The 18284-nt window shown below is 46.5% G+C and overlaps 1 protein-coding gene across 3 annotated transcripts in view; it reads right to left on the bottom strand.

Moving 5' to 3' along the window:
* Window positions 1-18284, bottom strand: part of SPEF2 (sperm flagellar 2) — a 1748369-nt gene that overhangs the window by 906702 nt on the left and 823383 nt on the right. The gene's annotated exons all lie outside the window — the stretch shown is intronic.

Genomic DNA, 18284 nt, shown 5'->3' with positions numbered 1-18284 from the left:
AAAATTATTTGGAAGTAACCATATTTCCTGGCCCAAATACCTTTACATACAAAGTATGTAATTATGGTGAGACAAAACCCAATTCACATGTCTGTAAAATTCCAGAGCAGATGTTTGCTCCAGAGGAGAAGATTCTGCTTTCAGTACAAGTAAAAGTGCAGAAGGAACTCACTAGCTACAAACCAAACAATGCACATACACACGGTTAGTACAGTTAGAAGCAGCTACACGCTCTAGTGTCTAAAAATGCACTACTTTCAAGATGGGTCCAATGGGCATCCACCCAAGCAACACCAGATATAAATATCATTACAAGCCAGAACTACAACGGATATATGATCTGGAATGGTCTTTAAAACCAGAAGCAGTTGCAGCAGCACCAGTCATCCCACTTTGGATGTTTGCAAATGTTATGTAGTGTGATGGGAGTGCTGCTCCAGCATTTGGAATAGACTCTAAATATTCTGATGCCTGTGCTGCTGTAAAAGGTCATTTCAACCATAATAATGAGTTTGACTACCAGGATACAGAAAGAATGTAGGTGACACATCAGCTCAGGTTGCCGAGTTACAATGCCTCCTCCTTGCACTGTGATAAGTTGGCCCACATAAGCCCACATTAATTGTGTCTGATTCAGACTATGTAGTAAGAGGTTACAATTCTGACCTACAATGGTGGCAAGCAAACTCATGCAGGGATTCCAAAGGTAAACAAATATTATCGAAGCAACTGTGGCAAAAGGTATGTGCCATCACAGAGGCCAGTCCTCTCATCTAGGTTATACATATAAAAGCACACAGAAAGAATGATATGCACAATGCAGGCAATGCGCTTGCTAATCAGTCTGCATGACAGCGGGCTATAAAGAAGGTGGTGGCAGCATTGACACGCTCTGTTGCACTCATAGATGAGGACATAAAAGCATGCTTGGATGCAAATAGTGCTAACCCACAAGGATTTCCTACTACTTATACATACAGTATAAAGGAGAACACAATAAGGATTCCTAGGTCAAGTGGACGTCCTTTAGACAGGGTCCCACCAAATAAGCACGATAGGTTGAAACTAATCACTGCAGCACATGCAAGTGTATCCACAACCCACTTACAGCGAGCTGGAGGGGGTTGTCTCACAGCTGGTTGAAAGAGAAGGGAGACAGTCCCACAGATTTAGTCTTGGAGGCTAGCTGGGTTTGCTAATGCCCTCATGCTACAAGAGTGCTGCTTGTTCGTGATTAGTGACAATCTGTCATGCATAAAATAAAGATGCATTTTGCTTGGAAATAATCCGATTCCTGGGTCTCTGTGATCCCTTGTTATATTTTGTCTCTATAGCATAGCATTTTTTAGAACTTATAACCCCTTATGAGTTGCTATATGGGACTACCATGTACATGCCTTACTTATACAATCTGTGTAGTTCTCTCACCAGGCTAACAGATCTGATGGACTACATCCATGGTGAATAGGTCTTACCACAATACCAAGACAAAGAAAAGTCACATATCACCTTGAAGTCTGGAGACTATCTGCTGGAAAAGATACATGAAAAAGAAGCACTTGGAATGTGCTGCAGACCTCCTGTGAAGGTACTGGAACTCATTGGCTCAAGAACAGCCATCCTCCCAGCTCTGCCTCCGGAAAATGGTACGTGTTAAGTGTCGGTAGACCACTTTAAACCAGCTCCAGATGGTTGATCTCCTGTTCCCAAGGGAGGCGACACTCAAGCAGTCAAGAGTGGAAAAACTCATTATGTTCACAATAAATCAAGAAACCTCCTCAAACTCAGGAAATATTTTATTTTGAAAGAACAGATGAGCCAGAAAAAGAGGCAGAAATCAAGCAAAGCGCAAAATTAATCCTGAATGTTTTAAAACGTCCAAGTTGCTTCAAGAGTTGCAAGATTATTGTTGGAACAGTGATCTTGTTCTACATTTTTCTCTGGATACATCTTCTTGCTTTTTTTCCCCCCATTTACCTCAGATAAGTTTTTAACGCCAATGGAGATCCCTATGACTAGCATACAGTTGAACATGTCAACTTTAGCCTTAGTACATACACTGCACAAGAGGGAGGTGTGGGCTGTTGGTGGGGGTGTACCCATTTGTGTTAAGTCAGTTCTGGACAAGCCAGTATAAAACCTACAGTGGGCCTAGTATGCAACTCCAGGTACATACACTATCAGTGATAGATGAATCTAGAATAGTATTCCTTAAGATGCATTTCTCCGACAACTCTAGGAATATGTTGGGGGCAAAGATAGATGCAATCACTCAAGGAGCATTGTTAGATCATGAAGATGATCTGGAGAATTTAAATGACATGTAATATGTTTGTTTTGTGAAGTATTTTGACACCTTTCTTTTTTACAGGCAAAGGCAAGTGTCGTGGCTAGACAAAACCCACTGGAAGCACTGTCCTGTTCTAAACACACCACCAGAGTTTAAGTCACAATGTCCTTATGTACCACAGCCACAAGTGGAGGGAGAGCTCATAGCACAGGATAGATTTATATTCCCCCACCTCCAGAGAAGAACAAGTTACTTACCCATGGTGACGTTCTTTCGACTGGATGTTCCTCCCATGTATTCCTCATCTTATCATATCTCCGTATCCAGCTTTAGCTGCTCTGGAATCTATTTCCAGCAGGGGGCGCTGCACGTCGATGCCTGTCGACTCAGTGTTCTTCGAGGGCCTCTGTCTCGGTGTCGACCTCATTGATGGTATATAGGGCGCGACTGTTGGCTTCAGTTCCGTTTTTACGTGTATTGGTTTATCCTACGCTCGACAGCTACTCACCCTCAAAGAGCACAAGCTGCAATGACATGAACATTCTACTGTGGGTTAGCTGGGAGGGGCGATGAGGAATACGTGGAGGGACATCCAGTCGAAGAACGTTACCATGGGTAAGTAACTTGTTCTTCAAATGGATTGTGTCCTCCACGCATTCCTCAGCTAATGACTCCCAAAGCAGTATTATGCTCTTTTGGAGGGGACAGGGGGGTTAGAATTTACACTTTTAAATTAGAATTTAGAAGTTACTTATTGGTCTATGTGTACATAATGTAACACTGCCTTCCCAAAAACTCTTTCCCGGTCTGAGGAAGAGTCCAGACTATAATGCTTGGTGAAAGTGTGGACTGAGGACCATGTAGCAGTCACACAAATATCCTGAATTGGAAGTCCTCTCTGTAAGGCAGAGGAAGTAGCCATGCCCCTGGTTGAATGTGCTCTGAGACCCTCAGGAGAATCATTTCCAGCTAATCTGTAGCATTCTGAGATTCCTAGGATGATCCACCTATATAAAGTTTGTTTTGAGATCGCCATACGCAACTTTTTTTTTATTTGTTTATTTGTATTTGACGCTCCTAACAAGTAGGGGAGTCTTTTTCAAAATAGAGAGAAATACAGTCCAATATATTGAGAGAGACAAAACATAAAGTGCCTTCGAACATCGAGCATTACATGATGTAAACATAGAGAAGGAATAAAACAAACAAAGGCCATCGTACAAATAAAATTACAGACCATGAATTCCTATGACATATTACTGGACGAAGAAAAGAAAAGAAAGGGGAAGCAAAGAAAATAGAAGATAAAAATATCTCCTCGTTAAAATGGGCATGAATCATCAATCATATACAGGCTTGCAAAAGGTAGAGAAAAGCGAATGCATGATTCAAGAATTATTCATATAGCAATCTTTTTCCAATTCTCTTACAATTACATTACATAATTTCGTTAAAGCATATATGAGCGGTTTGTGGTTGCCTTGCATCAATCTAGCCCAAAGGAAAGGCAGGCAATCAGTAAAATTGATATCTACAAATTCCATGAATAAAATCGTTCTTTGATTCTTAAAATGGGGACAGTATAAAATCAAATGTTTTAATGTTTCAGTGGTTTCAGTGCACATAGGAAATTTGCAATGAGGGCTCGACGCATACAACTTATGCCCAACCCATTTTACTACTCTTTCTTTGGTATGAAACAAATTAAATTTAAACCAGAGAAACATCTTCCGGGTAGAATTACAGGGAAAGAGCTCAATATAATCATATCTGGGGATACGTTTGCGTGTGAACAAGTGATATTCCTTGTAAAGTTTGTATGAACTCATGCTGTCGAGAGAGGTACACCAATCGAGTTCAAACAGTTTTTTTTTGGCATATCCTGGTCTGTAGTGAACGTCATCCACAGTGATGTTGGCCATCTTAAGTATAGCAGCCATTTTTGTCACGTAGAGAGCCATAGAAGATGTGGGCAGCAGATTAATGGTACGCTTCAACTCAACATATAAGGAGTTCGCTCTAGGATGTTCAATCTTAGCGAAATTGGTTAGAAGTCGCCATTTCCATCGAGTGGAAAGAGCGACTAAACCGAACTCATGCCTCAGGATTACATTGGGTAGGGATAACGGAAGCGACATGGCACGTTTCAGGGCAGTTCCTTGCAATTGATCCAGAATTTGGCCCATCTCCTCATACATATGTCGAGAGAGTACAGAATTACACTTTCAATTTTTAGAGTTAGAAATTCGATAAGGGGAGTTAGTGAAAACTTACAGTATTTCGCGTAAATTACCTTCAATTGTGAGATCAGGGGTCTGATCTTTTTTTTTAGTAGGTCAGTCCACATTAAGGTAGAATTTTTCTCTGTTAAGTAATAGCCCAGATAAATCGTTTCAGTAATGAGAGGGATAGGAGTCTGCATGATGTGCCATTGCGACTTGCCAGTTCGCTTCCGAACACCAAATTGCATTACTGCTGTTTTGGCAGGGTTGGGGGTCAAATTGTGTGCTAATGCAAATTCCTCAAATACCCGTAATTTGAGTTGAAGGCCTGACGGAGTGGGGTCAAATAAGATAATATCATCTGCAAAGGCAAGCCATTTGAGCCGGATCAAGCCGATTTTAACAGAAAAGAGATTTTTTGCATCCCAGCCTTTATCGAGATCGGAGAGGTATAAGTTAAAGAGGGTAGCAGCGAGGTTACAGCCTTGCTTTAGGCCTACCTCTGTACAGATAGGTTTAGTAATATGCCCCTCTGAAGTGAGCTTAATTCTGTAAGAGGTGTTAGTATGTAAGGCTTTGAGCCAATAGATAAAGACGGATGGAATGCCCATATGAATCAGTTTTGCCCATAGTAAGTCCCGAATCACTGTGTCGAAGGCTGAGGACATGTCAATGAGAGCAATGTAAACAGGATTGGATGTAAGTTTCTTAGCTTCTGCGATGGAAAATGCCATCATCATGGCATTAAGCGAGGTAGACATACCTTTCCTAAAGCCAGTTTGGTATTTGGAGTAAAGTCGAAGTACTTCGATGTGATTCTCCAAGTCATGAAGAAGAAGGGAGCCAAATAGTTTGGCCGCAGTGTCGATTAAGGCAATAGGTCGATAATTCTGCGGTGACGTTGCATCTCCTTTTTTGAAGATCGGAATGATATTGGCAGTTAGCCATGAGACAGGAATAGCTCCTGTGTTAAGGATAGATTGAAACTTAGTGTGTAAGATACAGGCCCACATATCCGGGTCATCTTTGTATAGACAAGGAGGCAGGCCATCAGGGCCAGATGATTTAGAATAATTAAGATTAGATATCGCCCACTTAATGTCAGCGATGGTCCAAGCCAACCGTGGCAGGTCATAATATCTTAGAGCAGACGACGTTATGTTCAAAAATCGCACGGGGATCTTGAATTTGTGACTGATATATTCATACCAGGTAGCTTCTGATATAACATTCGGCAAAGTGAACGATGCTTGCGAGGTATTGGTCTTAATCGTTCGCCATATGGTTTGAGTATCATGAGATACAATGGCTCTAACAAGTTTACAATTTATTTCATTGTGTCTTATTAATCTTATCTGCTTCAAACTACGTTTGTATGCTGACACAATCGAGTGACGCCGCGCGAGATATCGTTCACGCGGAAGGCCAGTCGATTTTTTCAAAGCTCTAAGAGCCCTGTTTTTCTCCCGCTTCTGTACTTTGCATAAAGGGTCAAAGAAGTGACGATTTGTAGTATCGGTTTTTTTCTTTATGCTAAAATGTGTTAGAGCAGCATGCGTTATTTCGACATATCGCTGCTCAAGTACAGTCGTGGGTATTCGTTCCGCGATGTTGCATCGTGCTATAGTTGACTTTACAAATTAAGTAAATTTATTGCACAGATGCATAGACCATCTGATAGAAGTCGTAGGACGATCTACTTCGCACAATGCCGTAGCATAGTCAACTCCAGTAATGGGAATGTCGAATTTCAAGTTGCCTGATAGTACAGCGTGGTCACCGAAAGGCAACATGGAGATTCCTAGTGGAGATGATCGTAGAAGCAAATTGTGGCTAACAAATATGAAGTCAATTGTAGACCTTTTTCCATCCCTTGACCAAGTGGTCCAATTTGACGGATCAGCTGGTGGAATAAGATCTAGATCCCAATCTTTTAAGAAGGTCCTCCATGTATTACCTCTAGTTTTCGAAAGTAGGTTTCTAGGAGATCGACCATATTCATTGGGGGTTCTACAATCGCAGTTAAAATCACCACCGAGGATGATTTCGATATTATCATATTCGTGAGTTACGAATTCTAAACAGTTCTCAACTGCCTCAATCATCACATCAATTGGAGTAGTAGACGGATTCCAATAAATGGTCATGACAATTAAATGGCGATAATTATAGCTATTAGTTTCCAGTAATATTGCAAGAATATTATTATCGCGCCAGACAATTTTTGAGTTAAATATGAGAGCGTTGTCTATAGCTATCATAATACCTCCAGATGGACGCCCGGTAGGAGCTCGCATAGCAGGAATATAATACGTTGAGTAATCTGGCAAAGCAATGGAAGTGGTTCGCATAGTCTCCTGAAACATGAGTATTGATGGACGACTAAGGCAATCAAGGGTTGAGTGCCATTTCATAAGGTTAAGGTAGCCACAAGAATTCCACGATTGAAAAGAGAGTCGAGTTTTGAAGGACGGCTATGAAATGGGGGAGCAGTCCGTAGTTTTTACGAGGGAATTAAGCATGGGGACGAGCCATGGTAGGTCATGGGAGATGCCTACTTTAAGCAGAAGCTCGGTGATTACATCATTAGCCGCACCATGAATTTGAGCCTTTGATGGAGCGTGTAATTGCAGGCTCAAAGCTTGAGGGCATTTGAATTCAATAAATTTGGTAGCCTCTTGTTCATTTTCCAATAAGTTCAAAGTGATGCCTTCTTCATAGATACCCTCCTTATTGGACCATAGATATTGCTTTACTGCCTCTGAAGCTAGTTGGATTACGGCACGATAATTGTTATCCGTGGCTAATGACACTCTCAGAATATCTGCCGATTTAAACATCCGTAGTTGTGGGATGCGATTGAATAGTGCCAAGATAAAGGCACGATTAATCCGGTTCTTACCAAGTAAATCGCTTTTCCCCTCAAATCCTAATAAATGGTGCTTTTCTAGGATGATTTGTTCCTTAGTGACAGTTGACTGGACACGAGATTTTGGGAGGGGATCAAAGGCGATTTCCCTGTCGGGACCGTGGTAAGAAATTACATTGGCAGAATTAGGTTGCGATGATCTTTCATGGAGTTCTTTCCTAAGAATGTCTAAGATTTCATGATGGGATGACATGGGATTAGTACGAGAATCAGAGTTGCAGTTTTCTGTTAAAAAGTCCTGTTTCAAGGTGCGGGTAGGGACAAGAGATGGAGAAATAGAGCGTTGTGGCTGATCGTTCGAAGACAGCATAGAAGGTTCCATAGCAAGTTGAGGAGCCAACGATGTTACCTTTCCTAGTCCGTTACCGAACGTCCCAGGGCTCGAACGACTGGGGAGATCAATATTGTCGAGCAAGATAGGATAGTGATTAGAATCGTTGCTCGCTTGGTTAAGTGCAGGTATTATCACCTTAACGCTGCTAGATTGTAAGTTAGTAAAGCGTGCAGGTATTAATTGCACGAGGGGTGATCTAGAAGAGTTTGTTGCGTTGTCCCGAGCCACGACATCGTGCATTGGGTTACTAATGATGAAAGATGATGAACTGGAGGTATTTGGTGCAGTGTCGCAAGCCTTAACATTGTTCCTAGGATTACTAGTGTTGGCATTTCCCTTGGTGCCAGAGAATGATGCACATACTTCACTATAAGTTCTGGGAATGGAACTAGATGGACGATCAGCAAGTACGATTTCATCATGTCGAGTGGTACGACCGGGAAGTAGGTAGCCAGGTTAGATTTAGTTCCTACTAGTGGTGATGATACTTGACCTTCGAGCAGTGAATTAAATGGTTTTGCCTTATTATTTTTCGTTTTAAGTTTTAGGGTGGATGTTTCAATCGAGTCAATTTGCTCTTTTTCGACTCGATTAATATCAGGAGTGGTCGCTCTAGCGTCAACAGTTAGGGGAATTCTAGCAGATAGCCCAATCATCTCACAAGAATGAACAGCCACAGGACTTGCAGACGAATCTGATGTTATGGGTGGGCATAGGGCTGCTTGACTTTCTTTCGAAAGTTGATTCAGGTCAATATGATCCTAGACAATTAATGGTTCAACAGCGATCTTAATGTTCGAATCAATTACAGGATTGGATTCTTTTATGTGAGTGTTCTTCTTTCTTTTAGCATTTCTTTTGACAGCTCTTTGATGAAGTTTCTTAGCTCTCCGCGACATGAAACCAGCATCAGTACCACTGGAAGCAGGAGCCGGAGGTTCAGATTGCATATCTTCAAGAGCTGTCAGAAGAACAGAGGGGCTGTCAGGGCCATTCAAAGATGTTGGAACTTCAGATGAAAATAGAGCTATTAGCGTATTCATTTTCTCTATGGTAGATTTCATGTCGCAGGAAGAATTGTGACATTTGCACGAAGTAGAATCTAGTGGGGTTTGCAAGGGTGTAACAGCCGAAACGGGAGTCCCGTCTAGGCAGCATTGAATGCTTTTATTTTTCATAAGTGAATTAATAACAGGTGGATGGGTCGTGGGACATGCATTGTGAACATTTTTAAGCGTTTCGGCTGCAACAATGAAGCCTTCGATCCGATCCATCTTTGAAGATATCAGTGATTGCGTTGACTTGATCTCCCTCAGTGCAAGATGGGTCAAATCATGACCTTTATCCAAGAGATCTAAGATACGGATAATCACTGGAAACGAGTAGGGAGAGTATTGAGATTGGTTCTCCTCACAGGAGTTCTGGGTTTGATGATCAACAGGCGGTACTGAGGAAGGGTCCGCTTTGTTATCTAAAACAGTGGATTCAGGTGTAAGCATTATGTGAGGAAAGGAGAGTTTTTTATTAATAACCTTGGCCAAATCAGCACTCACATCCAAACAAGTTTCGGGGTCATGAGGCGCATGAGATTGAAGAGCCATGCGATTTTTTACGCAATTAGAGACTATCGGTGTAAGGGAGCCAATCGAACGACAAACAGCCTTGTCCAAAGCCTCCATTTTCGCCAAGGTAAGATCGAATTGGCATTGCTCAGTCCCGGAAACCAGGGGGGACACAGAGCAGCTTTTAAAGTCATCGATAGCCTTTCGTACTTCAGGACTGATTGAGGGAGAGGGGAGTGAAGGCACCGGAGGAACCGGAGGCGAAGAGAGTAGTGAAGGTGGTGAGTTATTATGAGCGTTTATTTGCACAACATGTTCCGTAGAGCGGAGAGTGCACGGCGCCTTTTGGATGGATGTAGTCTCTAGAGCTTGCAGGGCAGGTGATTCAATGTAAGAGGTAGTTCCCGGGCATACCAGAGCATCAATGAAGGTTACTGAGAGCGGAAGGGGAGCTGTGAGTTTGCCCTTGATACTTCTTAATCCATTTGCCATTTTTACGGCAATAACCTTACGAGAGGTAGTGATCGGGGTAGACCAAGATAATCAAATAACTTTCTTTTTAGGTATTTGAGGCGAGCAATCGTGTGAGGAACAAAGCCAGACACAACTAAGTTAGCACATTACATGGAGCAAAAAGATGTTAGACTACATATGCATCACAAAGCAGGTGGAAAACCTCAAGGGTGATGGACCATTAGGGGTAGCCTCACCTCACAACGAAGCAGCGAACAGCAAACAGCGCTACTTAGAGCGCGTACTTAATGCGCGCGCGCAGGAAGTGGATTAAGTGCACTTCCGGTGGCGGGGGGGCGGGACCAACTAAAATAATAAGAGAAATAAACATATATAAGTAGATTATAAGTAGAATATACTTGAGGTAGGAAGTATAATGTCAATGAAGAAGGCAGGTTGAGTATGTACCAAAGTCCAGGCAGGGTCAGGCAATCCAGGCAAATCTTGATCACGTTGAGCAGCAAGGATGGCCAGCAAACAGCGCTACTTAGAGCGCGTACTTAATGCGCGCGCGCAAATGCGCGCAGGAAGTGGATTAAGTGCACTTCCGGTGGCGGGGGGCGGGACCAACAAAGTCCAGGCAGGGTCAGGCAATCCAGGCAAATCTTGATCACGTTGAGCAGCAAGGATGGCCAGCAAACAGCGCTACTTGGAGCGCGTACTTAATGCGCGCGCGCAAATGCGCGTAGGAAGTGGATTAAGTGCACTTCCGGTGGCGGGGGGCGGGACCAACAAAGTCCAGGCAGGGTCAGGCAATCCAGGCAAATCTTGATCACGTTGAGCAGCGTAACCAACAAAAAGTTGATCGTCTTGTCTTAATTTTGACCTTCTGGAAATGTAGAAACTAAGTGCATGTCTTGGGTCAAGCCTGTGTAGCTGCTCCTCTTCCTTTCCAGGATGAGGTGGGGATATAAAGAAGGTAGAAAGGGGAAAATTGGGGGGGGGGATGCTGCTGAGCAGCCCGAAAATTGCTGCCTACCATTGGTGCTCCATGTGGATATGACACGAATCCGCCAACATCAGCGGTCTGCCTTTATGCCATCGCCTAATACTGCCTCAGTTTACATCCAACGCCTTGCTGGATGCTTGGCTTCAATTTCGAGTGAAATCGGACTCTGAAGGACCCGCCATGACTGACAGCAGTTTACTGCCTGGTCGCGTGTGTGGATCTCGGTCCCACTACACATCCAGCCTCAGGTGATTCTCCCCCACCGCAGCGGAGGACTGCCCTTGCCACCGGCAGTACACTGGGGGCCTGCCTCCCTGTGGCCCACACCACATCTGGTGGGCCAATGTGGCTGTCACCGGCGCCGCGGCGACTCGGGCGGCGCGCCGCGCTGCGTCCTGGGAGGTGTGGTTGCGCCTTGACTGTCCGCCTCGCCATCGGCACCCTCCCCTGGACTGCGATCTGGCCCTGCTGCGCTGAGGGCCTCTGGAGCGCTCAGGACCTGACACACAGCGGGGGCCTGCCCGAGGACTGCCCCCGTGGGCTGCACGCCCCATACTCCCGAGAGGCGCAGTTCCTGATGGTGGCCTGCCAGAGGCATCCACGCGCACCACAGCGGACGCCTGCAGAGCTGTGAAGTTGTTCCCCGCGAGCTGGGGCTGGCACACTCGCGGGGCAGGTGAGGAGCTGGGGTCCACGTCTGAATACTACTGCTGTCTGTGCTGCCGGCCCCCCACCAGACCCTCGCTTTGCACTGCACCTTCTTTGATGTGGCCCCAACGCTGCACCTACCCATATCTCTAGACTGAAGTCGGGTTATTATGTGCCCTCACCTGCCCATCCGGCAACACTTGGCCCCCTCTGATTGAGCTAGCCCATGGATGGGGCTTCCCTGTCTGGACCTCCTGTGCCCATATAAACACTGACACGCTGCTGCCCTGGCATGGTCCGAGTACCCCCTTCTGCATTGGCGCTCACCTGACTGAGGGCCCTCAACCTCGCTCTTCAACGGCCAGGAGCTACTGGACACCAGCACATTCCACCTCAGCCATTACCACATTCATTATTTTTTTTGTGGGGGTGGGACTTCACATCGCTACCCCTATATATTCAACGCTGGATGCTTGAGATGGCTGCTTGACCCACTATGGCTCCTTTGTAATCCCCATCAGCGCCTCGATCTGAGACCCCGTCGCTGCCACCCCCTGGTGCCCTCGCTCTGAGCCCTCTCACCCTTACTAGACTTGCCCGGCACCACTACGCCGATCTGTACCTCTGCTCTCCACATCACCCCAAGCATCACCTACCTGGGAACCACTGTGCCCCGAACTGCACTGGAAATTTCTAACCGATCCCGGGGAACTAATAAGGTGGGGGCTATGGACAAGTTCATGAAAGCAACCCCAGGGTCCGAGTCGGGAAATGCATCATCTATCCAGGAGGAATCAGAATCACACTCCAGTGCACCAACACCTGATCTCACCACGATGATGGAATCCATGGCTAAGAACTTTGCCTCTTTCCATGAGAAGCTAGACGATATGAACGCCAATGTCGCTTCACTTAAATCCTGGGTTGACCAAGCTGGGACTAGAATCAACGAGGCAGAAAACAGAATTGGCGCGAACAAGGACGGGCTACACACCCTTCAGGACACAGTTGCCTCCCTGACTCGAGACATGAAGATCGTGAAGGCAAAGTGCGATGATTTGGAGTCCCGCTCGTGCAGGAACAACCTACGTATTATTGGGTTCCCAGAGAATGCCCTTAAGGGGCGCATGGAGGTGGCAGTCGAGAAGCTACTTAAAGAGCTGCCTTGTCCCCATACTTCACGGTTGAGCGAGCCCACCGGGCCTTATCACCACGCTCTAAGCCAGGTTACTTCCCCAGGCCTATCATCGCTAGAATCCTCAATTATAGGGACAGGGACCTTATCCTCCGCCTGTCACACGAGAAGGGAGACTTGCGCCTTGACACTCACACCATCAGGATCTTCCCCGACTTCTCCGTTGGGGTGCAACGGGAGAGGCGTCAGTTCCTCGGCGTAAAAAAACTGCTTAGAGAGCGCAACGTCCCCTATGCAATACTGTTCCCGGCACAGCTCAAGATTACCTACAAGGAAAAACTGTACTTTTTCACCATCCCGGAGGAAGCTGTGAAGTTCATAGAGTCGCAGAATCCACTTCACAATCCGGCAGGGGACTCTATGGACAACGACTGAGCACAAACTGGTCTGATTTCATGTTGCCCTTCCTAGGCCATTAATGCTCGTTTCCTAATGAGATGATGGCAATAACGACTCATTAATCTAACTTTGCATATACACCTGATGCATGCAACAGTTGTCACTACTTGTTCTTCATCCTAGTCTGCCTAATTTGGCACAGGCTTGTACCCGCCTCTGGGTTTTAACCAATTGACCCCATGTTGCCGGGAGCCGACTGCCTATGTTGCTTAACTCTTCAAACAAGCCCTGGTTTGCTATGCTTACCGGTGTCATGTACTATCCGATTGTTATGTGTACCGCTGACGCTCGTACCGCCTTTGGTACTTGTCATCCGCTGCTTCATTTAAGTGTCAACAACATGGCAAAAGCGTGCCCCACTGTGGTTGCAATGGTTACTTTCATTGGGTTATTGGTGGTTGTGGGCCCCTGTTGGGCCAGTAGCGTGGTAAATCCATGTTGGGATTTACCCATTAACTCCTGTTTTGAAGGACGTTTCGGTACAATGGGGAAGGGGGAGATGGGAACACTGTCTGCCTGGAAGGGGTAGTGGGGAACGGGGGGGAGGAGTTGGTTGGGGGAGTTATATTAGAAATGGCAGAGGCAGACCAGCACATCACGTTATACTGGGGCGCCCCCAGAGTGACAACACTAACTGCAAACATGGGCCACGACAACAGAGCTGGGATGTGCCCTAGACAATTGAGATGCTCACTACCATAATGTCTTGGAATGTTCGGGGTCTGAGTAATCACACCAAGGCCCGTAAAATTATGGCTTATGCTCACAGACACGGTTGCAAGATACTACTTCTACAAGAAATGCACTCTAAGAGTCCTCAGGCAATGAGCATGGCGCCTTCATGGATCTAACAGTTACTCCACCTCCTATTCCACTCGGGCCAGAGGTGTGTTGACAATGATTCATAAATCCATTAAATTCGTACTAGACAAGAGCTATATCAACCCCGGTGGTAGATATGTTGTATTACACTGCACAATAACAAACAGAGAATACCTTCTTGTAAACACATACAGTCCCAATGTGGATAACCCTGACTTTATGGACACGGTGGTATCTATATTGCTAGGGTACGTGGGAGTCAAAATCACCTGGGGAGGGGATATGAACTTGATACTAGACACAAGACTGGACAGAACGGGGACTGCTCCCAGGTCATTGTCTGGCATGGTGCGTAGGCTGCAGGCAACATCCAAGACGCCTGGCGGATACTACATCCACAACTATGTGAATATACCCATTAAACCTCTGTCCACGATAGCTCCTCCAGAATCGATCTATTCCTAGTGTCAAGCGAAGTGATGGGAAGTGTTGGGGGAGCGCAAATACTGACCCGTACCCTCTCTGATCATGCCTGTAAAGACTGGAGGGGGGGTGTCTGTACTTCTACTCTCTATATGGTAGAGGAGAGGCACAGAGGACCCCAGCCAAGATTCTTTATTATTGGTACGTGGTCGAGTAATCAAGGCCTAGCTTCTCAGGAGGTGATGCAGGCTGGTTCTTAAGTACAGTATAGTCCCAATTCACCCACAAAGGAATGTCCGCACACTGTATCAGTTAAAACATAGTCTTTATATAATTAATATTCAAGGTTATGTACACTATCACAATAACTCACTTTGTGCTCAGAAAATCAACAATGGTAAATATATACAGTTCTATAGTGGTACCACAAATATTATCAGATCTCATTAAAGTGCATCAACTATACTGTCAAAATGTCACAGAGATCAATAAAGAGGAAACCAGCAGTAGAGAGAGGAAGGAAAGCAAGACGGTTGAACAATTGGCAGAATACTGGTTGCTACCATTAAACACAGCTATGTGTGGAAATTCCCCCCCCCCCACCTGGGCAACCTGTAAAGCAAAGATGTATCACAAGCCCAGTCCATATATTGTTCTACGAGTCTTATTTCCCTCTACAATAGTTCTACAGCCCCAATGTACCTGGAATTGTAGCTTTCGTCGTCGGGGAATCAACGCCCCTTCTTGGGTGCCCTCCCTTTAAGGCAGGAGTCACAGGTCGAAAGTCTGATGGAGAACAGGGTGAAGTACGGCGGTGAAGGAGCTGCTTCGTTCCTAGCGTGCTCGTCGACGATGGAGTGTTGGCGTCCTGTAAGGAAGAGGCGTGCGGGGCACCTCAGTGATGATAGTTCTGGACCGCAAAGAGATGTTGAAGAACTGTGGCCCAGCAAGGGCGTTGAGTCGGCAGCGTCTCTGTGGTCTTTAGGTGGCGGGAAACCCACCGGCGGATGCTCCTCGACGCGTCGACTGTTGGGCCTTCTCCAGCGGGATAAAGTGGGCGGTAATGCAGACGAGAGCGTCCTTGGCTCAAATTAAGTTCTTAGGCAAACGGGAGCAAGGCGGCTCCAGTCAGCGACGGCGGTCATCGACAGTGGCGGACAACAGTCCGGGCGCGTCTCTTTGGGATTCCGTGGCAGTCCCCGTCTCCAGTCGGCAGCCTGTCGAAGGTCTGTCTACCAGTGAGCTTTGGCAAAGATCAGCTGGTGCACGATGGTCCCTCGTAGCTCGGGAAGAGGGCGCCTTACCAGGTCCTCTCTGGGTCAGTTCTTGGAGACACAGCAGCTTCCAGATTGTGAAGGAGAGCAACAGCAATTCTTCTCTTGCAGCAAGGCTTCAAGGTTAAGCTTCAGTTTCACTCCAGTTACTCTTCAGCTTCTGAACACTAATTCTAGCAGTGAGAGATCCCCAGATATACTAGTTGATCTCCCATTCATTCTGCTGGGTCACACTCAGGCAACCTATTGGTCATAAGGGCATTCATGAAGGCAGGCAGCCAATCAGGTGCATAGTGCATTCAGGCCATTCACTCCTCTCCAGACACTCACAACAAGTTATGTGTATTAGGACAAGTACCCAGCCATTCAACACTCCACACTGCATTCATATCAGTTTCGGGCAGGGCTGTCTCAGTCATTGCGTCAAACACCAGATACTAGACACCCACAACACAGAATGCGTATTTGTCACACACTCCATTCACCCAGGTCCCACCCACAGGGTGTACCTACAACATACAGTCACTGGGAAGGCTCCAGCCAGTCTGGCCTGGACTTCACAACAACACCATGTATGGAACTTCCACCCAACAGCCAGTCAGGGGGAAGGGACAGAGTCAGGGCTTCCTGGGACTTTGGGAAAACAAGGTAACAGGCAATAGAAAGCAAGAGGCCACGGGGGCCATCTTGTTTCCTATCAGGAATCAACTGATTCCAATGGCAGGGCCTGGGTATCCCAAAATGGAGGATACTCAGGGCACCTGTCAAATTTAGCATGGATCTGCCACCAGCCCATACCCTGCTCTGTGGGCCACACACAGGTGCCCAAAAACATACACTAGGGGGCACAGGGTTGTACCCCCACCCATGTGTGCCATAAGGGTATCCCATGGGTCTGTTCACCAAACCCAAGGGAGAGAGCTGCACCGCCAGGAGTCCCACCTGAACTCCTGCGCGGAAAACACGGCAGAACACACAATAAAAAGCAGTAAAGGACAAGGATACAGAGGCCCTGTCCCTCCGATGCATTTCCAGCATCACAATTCTCCAATCACCCTATCAGTGGAATTGGGAATACCCTCCCCAAAATTTAACACATGGCGATTCAAATCTGCTGCACTCCGGGATACTGTGTTCAAGGCTGATATATTAGCAGACATAGAGTCCTATTTTGAGCACAACAACTCTCAGGCCACAACCATCGGCTTCAAAGACTATATCAGAGGAATGTCCATATCCAAGGAGGCGGGAGTACTGAAGACAATAAGAGCTGACCTCAGTCGCTCCGAGTCCAGACTGCGAGAACTGGAGCGGGAATGTTAGACATCAGCCGACCCTGCCACACTCGCCCTAATAAGCGAGGAACTCCAGTTGTTCAACACACATGCCACCAGGGAAGTCCAATACTTTAGCCGCCCACAGGTTGCATGGTGGTATGGAGAGGGCGATAGACCCGGTAAAACATTGGCAACCTTAACAATGGGGGAGTTGGGTCAGGCCCAGATTGCTTGTATCAAGGATGGACGAGGCGCTACACAATGGTCGGACCAGCAGATACTGGACATCTTCACCGATTTCTACACTAACCTCTATTCCCAACCCCCCGAACACAGTGAAAGGCACATGTGGGATCTCCTTGATCAGATATCCACGACATGCATCTCCCCCGCAACTAGGTACCAACTAGACCCCCCGATCCTACTGGACGAAATAGTCAGCGCCATCTCAGATCTCCCTAAAGGTAAAGCACCCGGTCCCGAGGGGCTCACAGCCGAATTCTACCAGGAATACATAGCTATACTGGCCCCCAAGCTACAGGAGGTTTGGGACGAATCACTCCATGTATCTGAACCTCCTCCCCACCTTGCGTGGAGCCATTATAATGGTGCTACTTAAACCCGGCACACCCAGCGATGAATGCGGTTCATATAGGCCCCTTTCACTTATGAACCTAGACACCAAGATCTTCCCCAAAGTGATAGGGAGCTGTTAACTCCTAGTAATGACATACATGGTCCATGAGGATCAAGCAGGCTTTGTATCGGGGAAATCCACTTCCCACATTATTAGGAGGCTGCTCAACGTTAAGGCACAAATCAATCAGGGCTCGAAGGCGGTTGCGATCACACTTGATGCTCAAAAAGCGTTTGAAAAGGTATCTTGGAAGTACATGTGTTTGGTGCTGGAGACGATGGGCATCGGCCCCAATATGATCATATTCATCAAACTACTATACACCTCTCCAGTAGCCAGGGTACGAGTCAACTCCCTGACGTCCACTCTGATCCTGCTCTTCAGAGGCACTCGACATGGCTGCCCATTCTCCCCGATCTTCTTCGCATTGGCGATAGAACCAATGGTGGACCACATTAGAGCGCGGCACTCCCACAGGGGAATACGACTGAAAGACACCCCTGAGATTATATCTCTCTATGCAGATGATGTATTATTATATATCATCAGGGACCCCGCCGTCCATCTAGATCCAATACTATGAGATATCACTCGTATTGGCACCCACTCGGGATTTACAATCAACTATTCCAAATCTGAGGTTTTCCCACTCACCAGATCCAACCAACAACCGGCCACTGAATACCCACTCCGCTGGTCACCCAGCGGTATCAGGTACCTGGGGGTCCAGGTGTCCCTCACTAAAGACACCCTGCTAGCGGACAACTACCTGGCCATAGAGCAGCTTGCCGAATCCAAAAGGGCGCGTTG

Source organism: Ambystoma mexicanum, chromosome 6p (genome assembly GCF_040938575.1).
Source record: "Ambystoma mexicanum isolate Mex_15411 chromosome 6p, UKY_AmexF1_1, whole genome shotgun sequence".
Taxonomy (NCBI): Eukaryota; Metazoa; Chordata; class Amphibia; order Caudata; family Ambystomatidae; genus Ambystoma; species Ambystoma mexicanum.
The sequence above is the reverse complement of the archived record's forward strand: the minus strand, read 5'-3'. Positions and strand labels throughout refer to the sequence as shown.